The following is a 19,660-nucleotide window of genomic DNA, read 5'->3' as shown; positions in this document are numbered from 1 at the left end:
GGTGGGGGGGGTCCATGTTGGGAAAAATTGAGGAAAATGGTGAAAATACATGATTTTTAAAGAAAATTCTCAGGCTAGGGGGGTTTCCTCAAGCCCAAAATTAATCCTCTGGATCCGCCACTGGCCACTAAATCAATTACAAGTATTGTAACAGTTACAAAGAGAGAACTAGGGTAGTGATGACTAAACAACAAGTAATACAAATGAACAATATCGAAAAAGTCAATATTCGAATCGCACAATAGAATATCACCCATTGAGATAATGCTGTAGACCATACATGTATAACTAGCCCATAGTCTTCATCAGCCTACATTTTTCAAAACCATTTGTTATAAAATTATCTGTCCGCATTTGAAATATATAACAGCAATCGCGATATTCGGAGCAAGCTATTAAGTATTAAATCAAATGAGACATGTGTGCACCTTTATTGGAAGAGAATGAAATGGTGTTTACATCAAAAAGGAGAAAAATAACGACCAGGAAAATGAGATTATCACCCTTTTTATACAGCTCAGGAGTAAGCTGTCCCCGTTGTTAAACGTAAGGATAGACGGAAGCAGCCAGCGGCGTTCTGAAAGTGAAACCGAACAATCTCGCAAAGTCGAAACCGATTGCTACATGGACCAATACAATCTTCCTTTTATTATTCATAAATACAGATTTTCCGGATGAATCAATTAAATAAATAAATCTTGAAATTTCCAGCGAAGCGACACGTATGTTTTGCTTAAATGTTTTTGTCTGTCCTTAATTCTTCCTTTATATTTGATCAAATTCCCTTATTCTTAAAATTTAAATATTAAGGTTTTGGTGATAAAATATAGACAATGGAATATGTTTCAATATATTCAACAAATGATAAACAATTCGCATTTTTCTAAATATTGAATAGTAGTCTTTCTTAATATGTGAAATTTTCTGAAAAAAGAGTATGCATACCACACAAAAAAAGATAAATCTATATACAATGTATATAATATCTATATTCACAAAAAGACATGCTTTTGAACCTTAGTGAAAATTAATAGTACCCTTTGTTTTATAGTAAATGACAATCAAGTGGACTGGAACATTACGTTTAAAAGTAAACGATCTAAAGTTAGCCAGAAACATTCAATATGATAAGCAGAACTTCCTTCACTGCATTTGAACTGATGTATTTGATTTTTTTTAAGAAAATGCATTTGCTTGTGCATTTTAATATTCTGCACAAGAATATGTGTATGGTATAACACACACAAAAACTAATTTCATCTTAATCACATAGAGACTTTTAAAATTTGATTTACATATTACAACTGGTGAGTTTACTCTTGATTATACGATAGTGAACAAGTGATGTAGTTCACAAATGAAATGATTTAGTTCACAAATGAAGTGATTAATGTCACAAAGGAATTGATGTAGTTCACAAAAAAGTGCATTATGAAGTTCACATAGCCATAGGACGTGGAAATGACAAGCTAGAACCAAGGTTTGTGAATACTCTTATTTCAGCTGCTAAGATACCCTACATATCGTTATAGCTTACCAGAAGATGTTTTGTTTCTTCTCACTCATTTTGCAATATCTACATTGTTATTTGCATCAGAACAGATTTTGTAATCGTTTTTGAATTCTTGGCATGGCACTGCAATATAACATTACAACTCTCATTTTGTCCCTGCATTAGATAATCTTGCTTTGTTGATATACATGGTCTTACAGGCATTTCACGTACTTTGTACTGTTTTTAAAATAGAAGCAAATCCCTCCAACACACGTGAAGAATTGAAGAAGTGCCAACGGGAGATGGGGAAGGTGCTATTGGTCATTTAATGATAGACACAGAAAGGATTTCAAATTATTCAATTAAAAAAAGACATTTCTTTGTGAAGGGTTATTTTACTTTGAGATATGAAGGTCAATGCATTATTAACATAAGAATGGCTTTTGTTTTCATTGACATTACTTGGATTTGGCCTTGATTTACACTGCGGGTAGATATCAAAGAAGCAGAAGACGCTCATCCTTCCGGAACACCTGGTCTTATTATCCTTTGACTTTTGAAAGTGTAATAATTTGCTTCTTTTTTGTTCATAGTGTACGCTAGTTTTATAAGTTTGCAGATTTGATATGCTTCAATTGCACTGCTCTTTATATCTCTGGTGTAGTATACAGTATATAGACAACTGATTTGTATTGATGTATATTTGTTTACATTGCGTTATTTAGTGTTGGATCTATATGATAGTTTTGATGTGTTATACTATAATGTTAATGAAATATATAAATCTTTATTCCACTTTAAAAGCAGGAAAGATTTCACACATTTTTTGTAAGGAGATGTAATTTAGATTGATACGGTTCACTAAAACCTAACATATACAGATATAATTTTTGCAGTTAACTAATTCATTCATGTGAAAAAAAGTATTCGAGCAGACTATTTAACTACCTTTTTACCTTACTATCCTTCCATTGAATATTCTTTAAATCTCCCAGTGTCCTATAAGGAAGTATTGACTTTCTTCAGCTAATATTTAAATTGTCTGGAAACCATCATGAATGCTTTTTAAACCACCGTGTTACTGTTTACTGACCAAAAACTACTTTACACCTTGGCCATCGTCACTAGGTGTGTCGGAGTTTGGAAAGTTTGTTTGATACATGTGCAAATATATCTCTAAAGGGGCTTATATTAGGTATGGCAGCTCATTTATATTATCCACCTTGTACTTTTGAAATGGTATCTATGTGAATCCTTCCTCTGTTCATGTCCCGTCCAATTTTCACAGATTAGCGGTTATAATACGGGTTCGTTTGAATTGTGGTATTATCTATATTTCTTGTGAAGTGTATGAAACTGACTTTTATGCATGCATTTTTTGTTCGTTTTTGGATGTAACATGTACGAAGTTAAATGAAATGTATCGCATCTTTAAATACAGGAAGGTTGTCGCACATTTTTGTAAGCGGATGCACTTTATATTTATACGGTTCACTGTGACAAACATATGACTCATCCCTATATTATTTGGCCTTTTACGTATGCATTCAGTCATTCATCCTCCTGCGAGGAATATTAAGCAGTGTAAATAATATCACTTTCCTAGAAGGACGTATTGGCATTCTTAAGTTAATATTTACTCGTCATGAAAAAACGCTGAATGACTGAAAACACATTTTATTTTTATTACACCCTACATTACACATCGGATTTAAGTGCAAGAATTACCTTGGTATAAAAGTCATGTTTTCTATGCTCTTAAGGATCCCTGTACTACTGCCAAAACGCACCGGAAGCTATTTTTACGACATGATTATAACTTTGAAATACCAAATAGGAAAAGAAAACTCATACCTTACAGGATTTGATCAAAATATATAAAAACGATGAAATAAACAAAACAAAATAATAATTATGGGTAACCGTGCTAGATCCTGATTCGAAAAAAAATCTAAACTTCAGTTAGTTATACTAACGCTTTGACCAACTGAGCTAGCCTGGACCATATATGCCACAGCTATTTCCAAAACTAAATTAAGGAGACATTACTGTATTTACGCTTAACCACTGTGCAGTGGGCAGGAAACCTTAATAAGTCGAACACTGTAAATTTTACAAAGTCAGTTCGGCATTTAAAGGTCGTTGCTGAACTCGTTGAAAATAATCTAAATATACAACATTTTGTAGACGTATTACTGTGCCTTTTCTGAATCTTATCTCATGATTGTTTAAAGCTTAATTATCTCTACGAATCGTCAATGCAAATGTTCAAAATGTAATTTTTGAGATCTGTCTTAAATGTATACAGATTTTTAGCTCGCCTATTCGGAGAAAAGGGGGGCTAAGGTAGTCACCCCGGCGTCGGCGTCCTACCTTCTGAGGTTAAAGTTTTATGGGCAAGTTTTTTCAAGACAGTGTTGGATCATCACACTCAAAACACAGTTGTCTTTAATGAGTTTAAATCTTTTATATTGAGTGTAAGCAATGTGCTGGACAATATTTTCATATTTTAGGGGCCAAAAACAGCTTAATGGGACTTGGTTAAAGTTTTGGGGCAAGTTTGAAGTTAAAGATTTTGGGCAAGATTTTTTTAAGTGTTGGACAACCACCATCAATAGACTGTTGTCTTTTAAAAGATTTAATTATTTATATAGAGTGTAAGCAATGTGCTGACATATATTTTCATAGTTTAGGGGCCAACAACAGCTTAATTGGACTTAGCTTAAGTTTTTGGGCAGGTTTGAGGTTAAAGTTTTTGGGCAAGATTTTTTTAAAGTGTTGGACAACCACCATCAATAGACTGCTGTCTATTAAAAGGTTTAATTATTTATATAGAGTGTAAGCAATGTGCTGACATATATTTTCATATTTTACGCGCCAAAAGCAGCTTAATTGGACTTGGTTAAATTTATTTTACTTGTATGTAGTGTTGGATCACCACCAGCAATAGGCTGTCGCTAATTATAAAGTTGCAGTATTTTTATGGAGTGTAATTATAAGCAATGTTCTGAATTATATTTTCATTATTTAAGCGGCAAAAAATGGTTAGTTGGACTTGGTTAAAGATTTCGGGCAATTGTTTTTTGTGCAGTGTTGGATCGGTCACCACGATTAATACACTGTTGACTGCTTCACGTTGGATGGTCATCTCTTCTTCATGTTAAGGTACAGTAAAACCTTCTTGTATTGACATCATTTGTTCAAAGAAAGGTTGGCATTATAAAGGGGTTTGGCGATGAATTGAGGGAAACGTATAAGGAATTCTTAAGAAAAGACATGATTAAGGGACCTGAAAATATGTTGACGCTAAGTGAGGTGGCAAATGAAATGACAGGCATTATATCAAGGTTTTATTGTACATTTGTTCCTATCGATATTTGCTATCTTACAACAAATATCGCCAATAGGCGAGCTAAGCTGTTCTCCGACAGCTCTTGTTATGTTTGCTGTCATAAGGTGAACTTTTTGGATTCCTTAAACATACTACATGGACATAAGTTTTGAGTTTCAGTCTTTTTGAAAATATGCGTGTTTTCATTATTGCGTTTAGTTGTCATTAAGCTGCCCATACTTTGAACAATTGGACCTACATCTCCAATTCTTTAATAGCCTTGTTGGCTGCACACACATTGCTGGCAAATACTCTAACAATGCTTAGAATATATTCATTGTATAAATGTCACGCTAAAATATGTGTATAAATATAGATACATGTTTAAATAGACACCCACAATGAATGATAATATATCAATAAGTATATATATACAGTACATATACAGTATCCTACTGACATACCACCATAAGGATCCAGTGTTATATGGGATTTTACCGTCTATATTACTTCTTTGACCTATACAGTACATTTGTATTGAAATCATTTGTATTTAACATTTGTATGGAAAAAATGCACTTTCCACTAACAACATAACCGGCTATTTTGAATGACAAGTGTTTTCTCTACCGAGTCAAATTCTTTGTTATACATTACATATATACAGTATGTAACCAAAAACATTTTTGACGCTATATTACTCACAGACTATTTTAAAAATTTCCACACTGCATGCATGGATTAATAAATCTACACCAGCATGTTAATACAGATAGAGGGATACATGTAAAGGAACTCAGATTTGCAATACAAGGTATCACACCTATGCGAAAAGTTAGGACCAAATTTATATGAATATTAATTTCATAGAATGTTGTCTAACTTAACTAATTTCGCAATTTCAGTTTAAAAAAGTCATAGATGCACAGACAGTTCATTTGTACTAAATACCCTTACACCTAAATAGACTTTGTTTCCATGGGGGGTTTTCCCGCTTGAACAAAGCATTTGACTTGTCAGATAATAAGGTTATGTTATAATAACATGTTGTAAAGATCATTGCGTCATTCAAAATAGCCGATTATGTTGTTAGTGGAAAGGTTTTCTTTCCTTTACAAATGTTAAATACAAATGATTTCAATATTGTACGGGTATTTAAAGAAGGAACACTTAAACCGATTCTTTGTTAAGCAATAGATAAATACTTTACCGTATAGTTGCTATGTGTGTATGTATGTATTTCGGTATATGCTTATGTGTTTAGACTTGAAACATGTGTGTGCAGTGTACAGTGTTTAAGCACTTATACAGATATGCTTTAATGTAGATGTGTGGTGATTATGGTAACTATGAACAGATGTGGTGACGTAGCTGTATGTTTTAAAGACATGTTTTGTGAAAACATGACGAAACAAACAGAGCTTGACGAACACTTTGCAAATAGGCTTATTCTAACCATAGTTCATTATGTAACGTAATCAGCGAACATAGCTGTAAATGATCCAGTAGCGAATGTACAAATATTTTTACTATGATCAAAATAAGTTATTATTATGAAAGAAATAAAACAAAAAAGTGTACCATATAAGCTGCTTCATTATATTAGTCACAATTATCAGTAATAAATATATAGACATACACTGTACAAGAAAAAGATACAAAGTATAAATTAGAAATTTGTTTGACACTTATTCGCTTCAGAACACGAGCTTAGATAGCAAACAAACACATGCATGGTATATATTGGGAGCAATGACTGTGTTACAAATTGTTTTATGGTTGGGTTAAGGAACATTTCATCTTTCATTTTTCTCTAACCCAGCAAGCATAATTTACAATAGAATAAATCTTAATCAATTTGAAATATTAGTACACTTTAATCTGAGGATCTTAGACATTAAGGTCATTAGAATTGAGGACGTACACTTCCCCAGAAAGTAAAGCTAAAAAGGCATTTGTTGTTCCGAATAACGAATATATTCAAAATAATCGAAAAATTGCAAACATACGTGGACGTTCTTTTTTTACATTTTGCATTTTTCCTCCATAACACATCTGCTGTATAATACCTGTAGCTACTTTACTATCTAATGCTGGAGTCAGGACAAAACGTTATTACTTCTTTGAAAGAATGAGACGAGTAGACAACTTTACGCTACGGTAAACTCATAGCAACCTGGGACAGGGCGTACCCTTCCTAACTGGGGATACAGTAAGCTACGTCACGGATACGGTAACCGTAATATTGATGGCAGCTGAAGAATATAGTTACATATTAAAATCCAACAACTGAAAAAAACAACAACACATGAGTCTTGGTAAGACGGTAAGAATATTTTCTTCAAATACTATAGTCATCATTTTAACGAACCTTACAGAGGGAAGAACCTATACGTAGACTCGCCGGTAACGGGTAATGCTACTACATCGGTGGTATTATCAATATCAACAGTAGGTATGTTCCTGGTGTACAAGCAGAATACACCAGGAAAACAAAAACATAGTCTCCATGGGCTAAAGGTCTTCCACTCACTGACGCAAATGTTACAATGTTATGTAGGTAACTTACCTTTGTTTACGTTTTAGACTTCTATATGTTGGCTTGTATTTTGTATGAGTCAGTCAATTTTACAACATTATAACATCACAGGTAAAATACTCGTGCCTTAATTTTCTCTGTCCTCCCTTCCAATACATCTCTAAACGCAGCAGCATAAAGTCGCCATTGTAAACGCTACGTCAGTATTGCTTGTGTGCCGCGGTACTTGCTCATCTACCTACGCACACACTCATCGACCAAGTTTTATGTGCTTTCGTGTCAAGTCATGCATGTATACCGAGGAAGGAGTGTGGTAATAACACCTTTAAACCTCACTATCTATTTTGATCTTCAAAGATATTTTGGAAAAAATGAACAAAACGAAAGGATGTCATTATAAAACAAGCTGTTAAAATGAAAGAAACCAAGTGGAACCAACATAAAAAACATTAATTATTTATCAGTTCGTAACATAATCGATCAAATCTAACGGGTAATGGTTTACACCCAACTGTACAAGGTTAACGTAATGAACATACATATACATATAGCACAACGATTATACATATATATATATATACCTACACAGGTATCCGCGTTGATTACCTTCACTTCGTATAGAGTCTGTTCCTTTAGATGCAATGATATTGAAAAAAGTAACTTTTGTCATCTATATCTTAGAAGCGTTTTGCATACTTAACGACTTTTACTAGGTATTACGGAATCAGCAGAGCGTTATATAGAGTTTTACTCTATATATTTCTACACGGAAAACGGATTCACAAAGAAACGTTTCCGAATGCTCCTCGCTATTAATGTGAATTTTGTTCACCATTGTTATTAAACCAACGCACAGAAAATCTTCAAATACTATAACTCCAGACAGAGTAATGTTTGTTATCTTTAGCACAAAATTGCATTTCATTCTACATCATATACAATGAGTACGTTCACGGCTATAAAATTCCTTGATATATATATTTCTTAATATATACTTGCACAATTTATGACGATTTAGTTCCAGATAATAATGTTATGTTATAATAACATGCTGTAAAGATCATTGCGTCTGATGGGTTTTTAACGTCCTTAATATATTCAATTCGAGATTTTTAATTTTATACAATGTATTATTGTTTTCTATGCATATAAATGTCACTACAGAGATATATCGTTTAATAACGAAGAAAATGAAAATAATTGTTATTCATATTTGCCTCAAAGGACTTAATCACAGTTTTTTGTATTCCTTTGTTTTCATGAAAAAAAATACTGCTATGGATAAGAGGTAATTTGTTCCGTTGAATATAAGCTAATGATTTAATATCATGTAGGTTTTTGTAGTTTGGGTGTAATGTTACATGGTGCATTTGTTTGGATGCGAGATGTTAAGATAAATGTGTTTATTACTCGGTGTAAAGTTGCACGACGCATTTTGTTGGAAACGTGCATTGATGCTCCAAAAATGTCCCCTATTAAACAATTTTGTTAGTCTGTGTTTGATAGTCTCTGTTTGATACTGTGTTTGTTTTCTGAGCGTCGTTGCTTGTCATTGTATAATTATTTTGTACTTAAACATATTTCCCATAGCAGCAGATAGCATTACATTGATATATTTACAAACTGCAAAATGACCAAAACTATGCAGAATATTTTGCACAGCGCCAAATTTAAAACAGGAAAGGTATTTTTATTGTTATAAGCGTAGCATTTTCTTTTGATATTATAGTTTAAATATTCACCGTATCTACACATTGTCATTAATTTTTAACTTGATATTTTTTAACGCTAACAGTGCTAGCTTAAATGATCTAAAGTGTAACCCCTTAGTGGGTCGGTAGGTAAATACAAAGGCATTTGCTTGTGTTTGTTTTTAAAAGTTTAAAATGAACTCTTTTGATTTATAGATACATGCTAACAAAGACTACAAATTACCTTATTTTGCAGGTTCCATGACAAATAAGACATTACAATACTTCTGAATGTAAATACCTGGTCGTTTACCAACAAAACTTGTAATCAAGGATGATAAATTCCTTCCTGTGTACATTCATCTCTGACAGGCTAATTAAAAACTCATGTACCAATATTAACAACCTGGCATACAACTTATAATATTATGTTAAATTTCCTCAGTAAATCCGGTCCTGTAATTTATGTAGCAGTAAATAAATCATTATTATAAATTATTTTCATTTAACAATTGGAATATAACACACTTTTACATAATCTGCAAAGGTAAATATAAAATTTCACGCACAATATTGGTCATAGTGATAATATCTTCACTGATAAGCTACCATTTTCCACTTACACAAACGTACACTTAAAGTAAAATATGCCTGAACAGAACACCTAAGGCAAGGCTAAAACGTTGTCTCTTAAGTAAACTGAGATGGTAACATTAGAGGCTCTTTATACAGAATTGCTGTGTATAGATGAGAAAACAATGAAAAACTTTTTAATCGGGTGATCTCTCGAGCAGATTACATTGTAGCGCTTCTTTCATTATCCTAGGTGTTGCACTACTTCACATGGATAATGAGAGGACGCCTACCCACACACTAATCTAAACTTGCAACTTTGCAATGGCAGATTATATGGTGCTAGTCTGCTACCTGCCATTGGTATGCTTGTCGTCCATGGATTGACAGCTACGAAGAGACGTCACGATCTAGGAGAGAGACAAAACTAATATCAAATGATATAACGAGGGGCTACACGAGAAAATGAAGCTGTATGTGAAACCCAATGCACTACATATATAGTATTTACTCCTCGAAAGCTAGGGCTAATATTGAAGAAATTACACCGAGTAAAACAACAGGAGTCAAGAGGGGCAAGCATATAAAAACAACCAGTTGTTAGAACTATTGACAGATAGTAAAACAGTTGCAGGTTTACACACATGTCACGTAGTTTATTAAATAAACATACTTCTTCATACAGGGGAGCTGATAAGGCTTTGGCCAAATTTGGTAATATTGTGGTATGTTTTGACATCTAGGAATTTTAAAATGTTCGTCCAACAGTTCATCCTCATTGATTTATGTATTTATTTAATGTTATTAATTATATTTATTTTTGTGTGAAGGATGTGGTGGTGTAGTAAACAGCTAAATAGACCGGGACAATACAGCGACAAACGATGTACTACCTAGGTACTACGGACCGTATTTCGTACGGACAAGTGTCACCATTATCTTCTTTAAATGCCAATTCTAACTGCTGTCGTCTGCTGGTTAATGATGCTATTTGTATCTAATTATACGACGAAATTATACATAATATGTATGTTTAGATTATATTTTATCTTCATGATATCTGCTTATCTTGCATTTGTTTTCACAAACTGATCGCCATGCCCAATAACCATGGGTACTTGTAGTAAGCGGCAGTTTGCACTGGCTACTACGTACATTGTACCTTAATTACGTTTGTCAAATGACCGTCTAAAAACTCTCGTCGGCAAATCCTGCTACTGCACGCAATTTTCGATTTTTCAATGAATACTTTAAAATTGACAAAAAGTGCAGCCATCTTCTGATGTTTATTCAGACCTGTTCTCGGTGCAAAGATGATACAGCAGTGCACAATAAGGCGTCTTTCAACGCCACATTTTTTATTTTACATCATTTTAATAATTTTAGAAAGATATACGCTAATATTCGTACTATTACTTCCAATACTGCCACTTTCATTCGTTATTAGTGTTGATTTTGGATAATGGGGTGCTGTCGAGCAATTTATAGAGCGAGTGCTTATGTTTAAATCTCGATAAGGGAATCATTTTTAATGCTTTAATCGTTGCTGGATATCTAAATATAAATTAAATGAAATAATAAAATGAATAAAGTAGACTGTAACTTTAGTGACTCAATATCTTGCACTACCCGTCTCTTGCTATTAGAGCATGTGAACACCGCTCACATAAAATGTAGGGGAATAGGGATGTTACTTTCAAGAAAGGGAAGTTCACGACCGAAAAGCCGAAATCGTCTTGTTTATCGTACAGCTTAGTAGTAGGCCGTCTCTATTGGTCATGTTGCAAGTACAACAAACAAAACAAGAAGAGTATGTTGTGTTCTTGATCTAAAACTGAGGAAGGTATAAACGATTAATGTGGTCAATACATGAACGGCTTTCTTCAGGTTTTTGTTACCTGTCCTGATAAGCTCATCAATAGTTCAGCTTCATATGAAATCGGCCAAAAGGGGGGTGCAGTTACGCGCAAACCTCGCAGATAAAGAAATCCATCAGCAGTATGTACAATCCATTATCTTGAAACATAACGTAAGACACATATGTTCTTGCACCTTTAAAATTTTGTAAAGAAATCCAGCTATGATTAATTGAAGTCATTGACTTACAAACTAAATACAAGGGGGCCTCATAAGGAATACCTTTAATAAACTTGATTATTGTTTTTCTGTGTTGTCACTGTCGTGGTTTCAATTAATTTGATAAAAACCCTTGATCAGCAGGACAAACGCTTATTGGGGGAAATTAACAAGATGTGTGCCACTGTGCTCTATTTCTGATGAACTATTCACCTTCTCTATCCTTCTCAAAACGTATTAATACTGGAGTTAATTCGGTGTCCTGTTGATATTGATATTTTCCGAGAATTGTGTGTAATTGTGCATGGTATTTCAACGCTTCAAAAAAAAAAAGATTTAATATCAAAACAAGGATCGAAATGCCAATCTGACGGTTACTGGTTTGGAAACAACCTTGGACAATGTCACTGCTGTTCATCTTAAGTATTAACATTTGGATATCCCTTTAACAGTGAAATGTCTTTATTCGCTTTGGTTTCTGTGCAATAACAGTTGATGCCTGAAATAAAACTGCATTTCTTTAAAACTAAATAAAAAATGAACGGTCTTAATGAGGCATTGATGAGCTTCACGTTGATTGAAAACCAATTAAAACACAATTTGTTTTCAAAAACAGTCATTAATATGATTTCTGAACATTGCATCATGTTTGTGCCTTTCATGTTGCTTCTCGATGGTAAATAATTTTGAAAAGAATCATATGATATACAGATAAATCCTTGCAAGTCCACTATTTTGAAGGGATGATTAGAAACACGTAATATAAACATTAACTCGCTCATTGAAACTTGAATAAGTACATAAATAAGAAATGCTTCGAGAAAAAGAAAGAAATAGTAACAATGTAAGCATGCTTCACTCGGGTCTACCACATATAAAGTTTTTCTTCAAATCGAACGAAACATCACCCTATCCGGCCGGTTTTTGGTTACCCGGTCACACAAATAAAGCAGACACGTGTTGTCCCCTGTTGCTATACGCCATTTTAGCTATATGGATATTTAGACGAGTTTTATTGTTTACATTCTTTTTCAAGTTTATTAGCAAATGTACCCAGATCTCTGATTATTTCAACAAAATTTAACGATTTTTCATTTGTTATTGATAATTTTAGGAGGCACGGTAGTCTAGTGGTAGGACGCCGGGCTCGTGACCGAAGGGTTGCTGGTTCGAGTTACGGCACGAGCCAGATACTTTACTCCGATTGTTCCAGTCTACTCAGCTGTAAATGAGTACGTGGTTGGGCAGTGCTAGAATTGTCGAAAGCTAGCTGTGAGCGCCGAAATGGCAGCACCGGCTGTATGCTCCCCAGTGAGTTGAGAAAGATTTTGGCTGGTTGCAAAGGTCTTATAACCTCGGATGGAAATTTGTGAACCGCTTTAGGTTGTGATAAAGCGGTGTATAAGAACCTCGAATTATTATTATTATTATTATTATTATTTATTTCATCGATTTTGAAATGTGAAACGCTGGCTGTTGACATGTTGTATAAAATATTTAATCTATCATCTGCTCTTCGTTACAGCTAAATACTACTACCATATTGCATTGCAATGTACTATTCTAAAGACAAAAGAGAACAATGTGAATCGAGCAGTGAGGCAAAATAGAGTAATATTGCACGAATTTAAATTGATAAATTGTCAACACCTACCTTGCTTCGGTTTAAATTATACCTAAGGCAAAGGCAAATATTGAATAAAGATGATAACATCAGTTAACACACCAACATACTGTAACAGGTGTTTTTTTCATATGGATCCATGATATTTTATTTTATATAAACGATCATCCATTGCATGCATAACAACAAACATTGAAACTGAATGAGGATACATCAACAATCCATCTAACTGGCATTAAAATTGTTAATTTAAAAAAAAACTTTCACTTAATCAAAAATGAAATGGACGATAGTACCATATGGTACAGACAATTTTGTTTGGTTTTCTGCACCAACAACATAAAGTTTGAATAGATGTTTCTTTGTTTCGTATCGCTTGTGTTCATTTTCCTTAACTAGGTGTTTGGCTCTAGATCTGCTGGTGGACTATCAGTGCCCGAGGTTGGTCGTATGCCAATTGATAAGATTCGGCCATCGGAAACTCATTTCGATTGGTCAGCTCATAACAATGATACAATAAACAACAATGGTTCTCGTTTTATTTGCAACATGGAGTAAAGTTCATAAAAGGATTTTTCGGCAATAATGTTTCAATTTAAAAACGAATGAATAAATATTAAATATTAATCCAAAGATATACTTATATGATTCTAGTCTACTCATATATTCAGAAATCAGTATTTGTCTATGAATTTTTCTCCTTTCATCGACATTTTGATCCTCAAGTTACATAAAGATTTTTTTTTTATATATCTGAAGCGAAAACCAAATAGATAAGCTAATATTATTTTTCATATTAAGCTACAGAAGTAATGATCACACGGGATCGAGGTACGTAACGACTTTCACACTATAGTAAAAACACAAATGCTATGCATGTGACTGATAACATCTGCTACAGTGCATGCGATGGCGAGTTGATGACAGAAACAGATGTGACGTGATATGTAATTGTTCATTTCTAAATCTGATAACGATCGATGCTTCAACGCTCAGTGAAATAACAAAATTTGATGTAATAATTAATCAGCAAATAAACTTTAAAAACGAAACATTTATCACTATAGACATGTTTGCGCTATTGACTTTCACCATACTTGAAAGCATTTTCAATCCATCTCGGTTAATGCAGAAATGTATAGAGACTATAAACAAGTTAATTACTACACTAACCGTTACATTGACTTCGCTGTGCAGCCTCAGTATCAATGTAACGAGTCTTACTCTAACCTTTGTATTATCCTAAACGTTGCAACCGACCATGGGTTTCTACAATTATAGAACCGCGCAAAGTGCTCAAAACCTGATTTTTTTTTATTAAATATTTAATATGTTTAATATTAACAAAGTGATGTGTACAAAATATAGCAACTCACAATGAGAAATTAAAATTTCGAGATAATCACAAAATATCCTGATTTACGTCAATGAGTTGAAGTGAGGAAACTATAGGAAGCTTGGCCCGGGTATATATGTGTGTCTCCCTGAAGTAAAGCGCGATTTGGATTGTGTATATAATGTATGTAACCAACTTGAACCAACCTACAGATTGTATACTACGCGAGACCCTTATCAAACATTTCGTTCTGGGTAAATAACATTACATACATGTTTATGTTTTTACAGACATTATAGATAAGTATACATTATGTATTTTTGAAGTCATAAAACAACTCTGTTGAAAGTTACCGTGCCGCAACCTGTCGGAAAATCTGTGGCTAAAATTGCAGCCATAAAATTCCATATACTTAACATATAAATGACTTATATTTATGTTAACAATAAGCGTGCGAAGCCTTTTCCCGAATGCTGATTATCTCACCACAAGCAGATTGAGGCCATGTGTACCTCATTAGTATGCATATGCGAATTCAAAAGATGTCACAAAATCAGAATCCAACCAATAGCGACTATATCTTCTACTGAGTCAGAGGTAATGTTTACACAATAACGATAAAGATAAGATAAGATTAGATAGATAACAGTTTATTAAAGTGTCACGCATTGATCGACAGTAAAATACAAATCACAATAATAAAATATACAGAGTTAAAAGCGATCAATACCCAGCCATTATTGGTTGACTTATGAGACACTCAAAATCATGAAAAAAATCATAATTGATAAGTTTTATTTTTAATCAATTCATATAACGTATTACTATACATATTACTATACAGAACCCTGCACCGATGTCAGTTTAATGCGGAGTCCGCCGAGCGTTCCCTGCGGATACAAACAAAATGCGTTAAATAACCCAGCTCAACAAGGAATATGCTCACTATCTACACTGGAGTAGCATATTCCTTGTTTACACATTACGGCTCATGTGTAACGTATATCACTCCCTATCTACATTGGAGGAGCATATTCCTTGTTTACACAGTACGACTCCTGTGTTACGTATATCACACAATATCTACATTGGAGTAACATACTCCTTGTTTACACATTACGACTCCTGTGTTATGTATATCACACACTATCTACATTGGAGTAACATATTCCTTGTTTACACATTACGACTCACTATCTACATTGGAGTAGCATATTCCTTGTTTACACATTACGACTCCTGTGTTACGTATATCACACACTATCTACATTGGAGTAACATATTCCTTGTTTACACATTACGACTCATGTGTAACGTATATCACTCACTATCTACATTGGAGGAGCATAATCCTTGTTTACACATTACGACTCATGTGTAACGTATATCACTCACTATCTACATTGGAGTAACATATTCCTTGTTTACACATTACGACTCATGTGTAACGTATATCACTCACTATCTACATTGGAGTAACATATTCCTTGTTTACACATTACGACTCATGTGTAACGTATATCACTCACTATCTACATTGGAGTAGCATATTCCTTGTTTACACATTACGACTCATGTGTAACGTATATCACTCACTATCTACATTGGAGTAGCATATTCCTTGTTTACACATTACGACTCATGTGTAACGTATATCACTCACTATCTACATTGGAGTAGCATATTCCTTGTTTACACATTACGACTCATGTGTAACGTATATCACTCACTATCTACATTGGAGTAGCATATTCCTTGTTTACACATTACGACTCATGTGTAACGTATATCACTCACTATCTACATTGGAGTAGCATATTCCTTGTTTACACATTACGACTCATGTGTAACGTATATCACTCACTATCTACATTGGAGTAGCATATTCCTTGTTTACACATTACGACTCATGTGTAACGTATATCACTCACTATCTACATTGGAGTAGCATATTCCTTGTTTACACATTACGACTCATGTGTAACGTATATCACTCACTATCTACATTGGAGTAGCATATTCCTTGTTTACACATTACGACTCATGTGTAACGTATATCACTCACTATCTACATTGGAGTAGCATATTCCTTGTTTACACATTACGACTCATGTGTAACGTATATCACTCACTATCTACATTGGAGTAGCATATTCCTTGTTTACACATTACGACTCATGTGTAACGTATATCACTCACTATCTACATTGGAGTAGCATATTCCTTGTTTACACATTACGACTCATGTGTAACGTATATCACTCACTATCTACATTGGAGTAGCATATTCCTTGTTTACACATTACGACTCATGTGTAACGTATATCACTCACTATCTACATTGGAGTAGCATATTCCTTGTTTACACATTACGACTCATGTGTAACGTATATCACTCACTATCTACATTGGAGTAGCATATTCCTTGTTTACACATTACGACTCATGTGTAACGTATATCACTCACTATCTACATTGGAGTAGCATATTCCTTGTTTACACATTACGACTCATGTGTAACGTATATCACTCACTATCTACATTGGAGTAGCATATTCCTTGTTTACACATTACGACTCATGTGTAACGTATATCACTCACTATCTACATTGGAGTAGCATATTCCTTGTTTACACATTACGACTCATGTGTAACGTATATCACTCACTATCTACATTGGAGTAGCATATTCCTTGTTTACACATTACGACTCATGTGTAACGTATATCACTCACTATCTACATTGGAGTAGCATATTCCTTGTTTACACATTACGACTCATGTGTAACGTATATCACTCACTATCTACATTGGAGTAGCATATTCCTTGTTTACACATTACGACTCATGTGTAACGTATATCACTCACTATCTACATTGGAGTAGCATATTCCTTGTTTACACATTACGACTCATGTGTAACGTATATCACTCACTATCTACATTGGAGTAGCATATTCCTTGTTTACACATTACGACTCATGTGTAACGTATATCACTCACTATCTACATTGGAGTAGCATATTCCTTGTTTACACATTACGACTCATGTGTAACGTATATCACTCACTATCTACATTGGAGTAACATATTCCTTGTTTACACATTACGACTCATGTGTAACGTATATCACTCACTATCTACATTGGAGTAGCATATTCCTTGTTTACACATTACGACTCATGTGTAACGTATATCACTCACTATCTACATTGGAGTAACATATTCCTTGTTTACACATTACGACTCATGTGTTACGTATATCACTCACTATCTACACTGGAGTAGCATATTCCTTGTTTACACATTACGACTCATACGTAACGTATATCACTCACTATCTACATTGGAGTAACATATTCCTTGTTTACACATTACGACTCATGCGTAACGTATATCACTCACTATCTACACTGGAGTAACATATTCCTTGTTTACACATTACGACTCATGTGTTACGTATATCAATCACTATCTACACTGGAGTAGCATATTCCTTGTTTACACATTACGACTCATGTGTTACCTATATCACTCACTATCTACATTGGAGTAACATAATCCTTGTTTACACATTACGACTCATGTGTTATGTATATCACTCACTATCTACACTGGAGTAGCATATTCCTTGTTTACACATTACGACTCATGTGTTACCTATATCACTCACTATCTACACTGGAGTAGCATAAGAGAAAAGAGAAAAAAAAGGGTAAGAGAAAAATAATCATTCACCCCCTTGGGAGTGAGACAGTGTGATCTCAACCCTCGGGGTAAGATTCTTAAGCTGTCAAACACTCGGCAAGCCTCGTGTTTGACAACTTAGGAATCTTACCCCTCGGGTTGAGATTACCCTGTATCACCCCCAAGGGGGTGAACGATTCTATTAAACACATGAGTCGTAATGTGTAAATAAGGAATATGCTACTCCAGTGTAGATAGTGAGTGATATACGTAACACAGGAGTCGTAATGTGTAAACTGGGAATATGATCCTCCAATGTAGATAGTGAGAGATATACGTTTCTCTTACCCTGGACAGGGATATCCACCATTTTACCGGTGTGNCTGGAGTAGCATAAGAGAAAAGAGAAAAAAAAGGGTAAGAGAAAAATAATCATTCACCCCCTTGGGAGTGAGACAGTGTGATCTCAACCCTCGGGGTAAGATTCTTAAGCTGTCAAACACTCGGCAAGCCTCGTGTTTGACAACTTAGGAATCTTACCCCTCGGGTTGAGATTACCCTGTATCACCCCCAAGGGGGTGAACGATTCTATTAAACACATGAGTCGTAATGTGTAAATAAGGAATATGCTACTCCAGTGTAGATAGTGAGTGATATACGTAACACAGGAGTCGTAATGTGTAAACTGGGAATATGATCCTCCAATGTAGATAGTGAGAGATATACGTTTCTCTTACCCTGGACAGGGATATCCACCATTTTACCGGTGTGAGATTTTCTTTTCTCACCCTAGGGTTGAGACAAGCTACACTTGTTCTTTGCACGTTCTCAACAATTGTATGACGTCATAGCAACAATACCATGACGTCACTGCAACAATACAATGACGTCACGTCGACAATTCAGCCGCATCACATCAACATTGTCTTGCATTGATGTAACGTCTATATAAAATACATTAGAGTATAAACAGGGTAAGAGAAAAATAATCATTCACCCCCTTGGGAGTGAGACAGTGTGATCTCAACCCTCGGGGTAAGATTCTTAAGCTGTCAAACACTCGGCAAGCCTCGTGTTTGACAACTTAGGAGTCTTACCCCTCGGGTTGAGATTACCCTGTCTCACCCCCAAGGGGGTGAAAGATTCTATTAAAAACATGAATCGTAATGTGTAAACAAGGAATATGCTACTCCAGTGTAGATACCCAGTGGGCACATGACGTTGTAGCAACGTTGCCATCAGGTCGGTTTCTGACGTTGGGATTTGGTTGTGGTAAGGTTGTCAGTGAAAGTTTTCTAGACGTCTTTT

General features: G+C 34.5%; 1 protein-coding gene across 3 annotated transcripts in view; it reads right to left on the bottom strand.

The window, feature by feature from the left end:
• The window catches only part of LOC110463945 (monocarboxylate transporter 4-like), a 51,253-nt gene that overhangs the window by 14,841 nt on the left and 16,752 nt on the right, over positions 1 to 19,660 (bottom strand). Inside the window, exon 1 of one of the 3 annotated variants that reach the window (XM_021518910.1) lies at positions 7,951 to 8,030. The exons of 1 other annotated variant lie outside the window; for it this stretch is intronic. The gene's annotated coding sequence lies outside the window, so the exon portion shown is untranslated. Of the gene's footprint in view, positions 1 to 7,395; positions 7,610 to 7,950; positions 8,031 to 19,660 lie in introns of those variants that run through there. One more of the 3 variants, XM_021518907.1, reaches the window with a different exon arrangement.

The sequence above is a fragment of the Mizuhopecten yessoensis genome, unplaced genomic scaffold (genome assembly GCF_002113885.1).
Source record: "Mizuhopecten yessoensis strain PY_sf001 unplaced genomic scaffold, ASM211388v2 scaffold10947, whole genome shotgun sequence".
NCBI lineage: Eukaryota > Metazoa > Mollusca > Bivalvia > Pectinida > Pectinidae > Mizuhopecten > Mizuhopecten yessoensis.
Note: the sequence above shows the minus strand (reverse complement) of the source record. Positions and strands in the feature narration are given on the sequence as shown.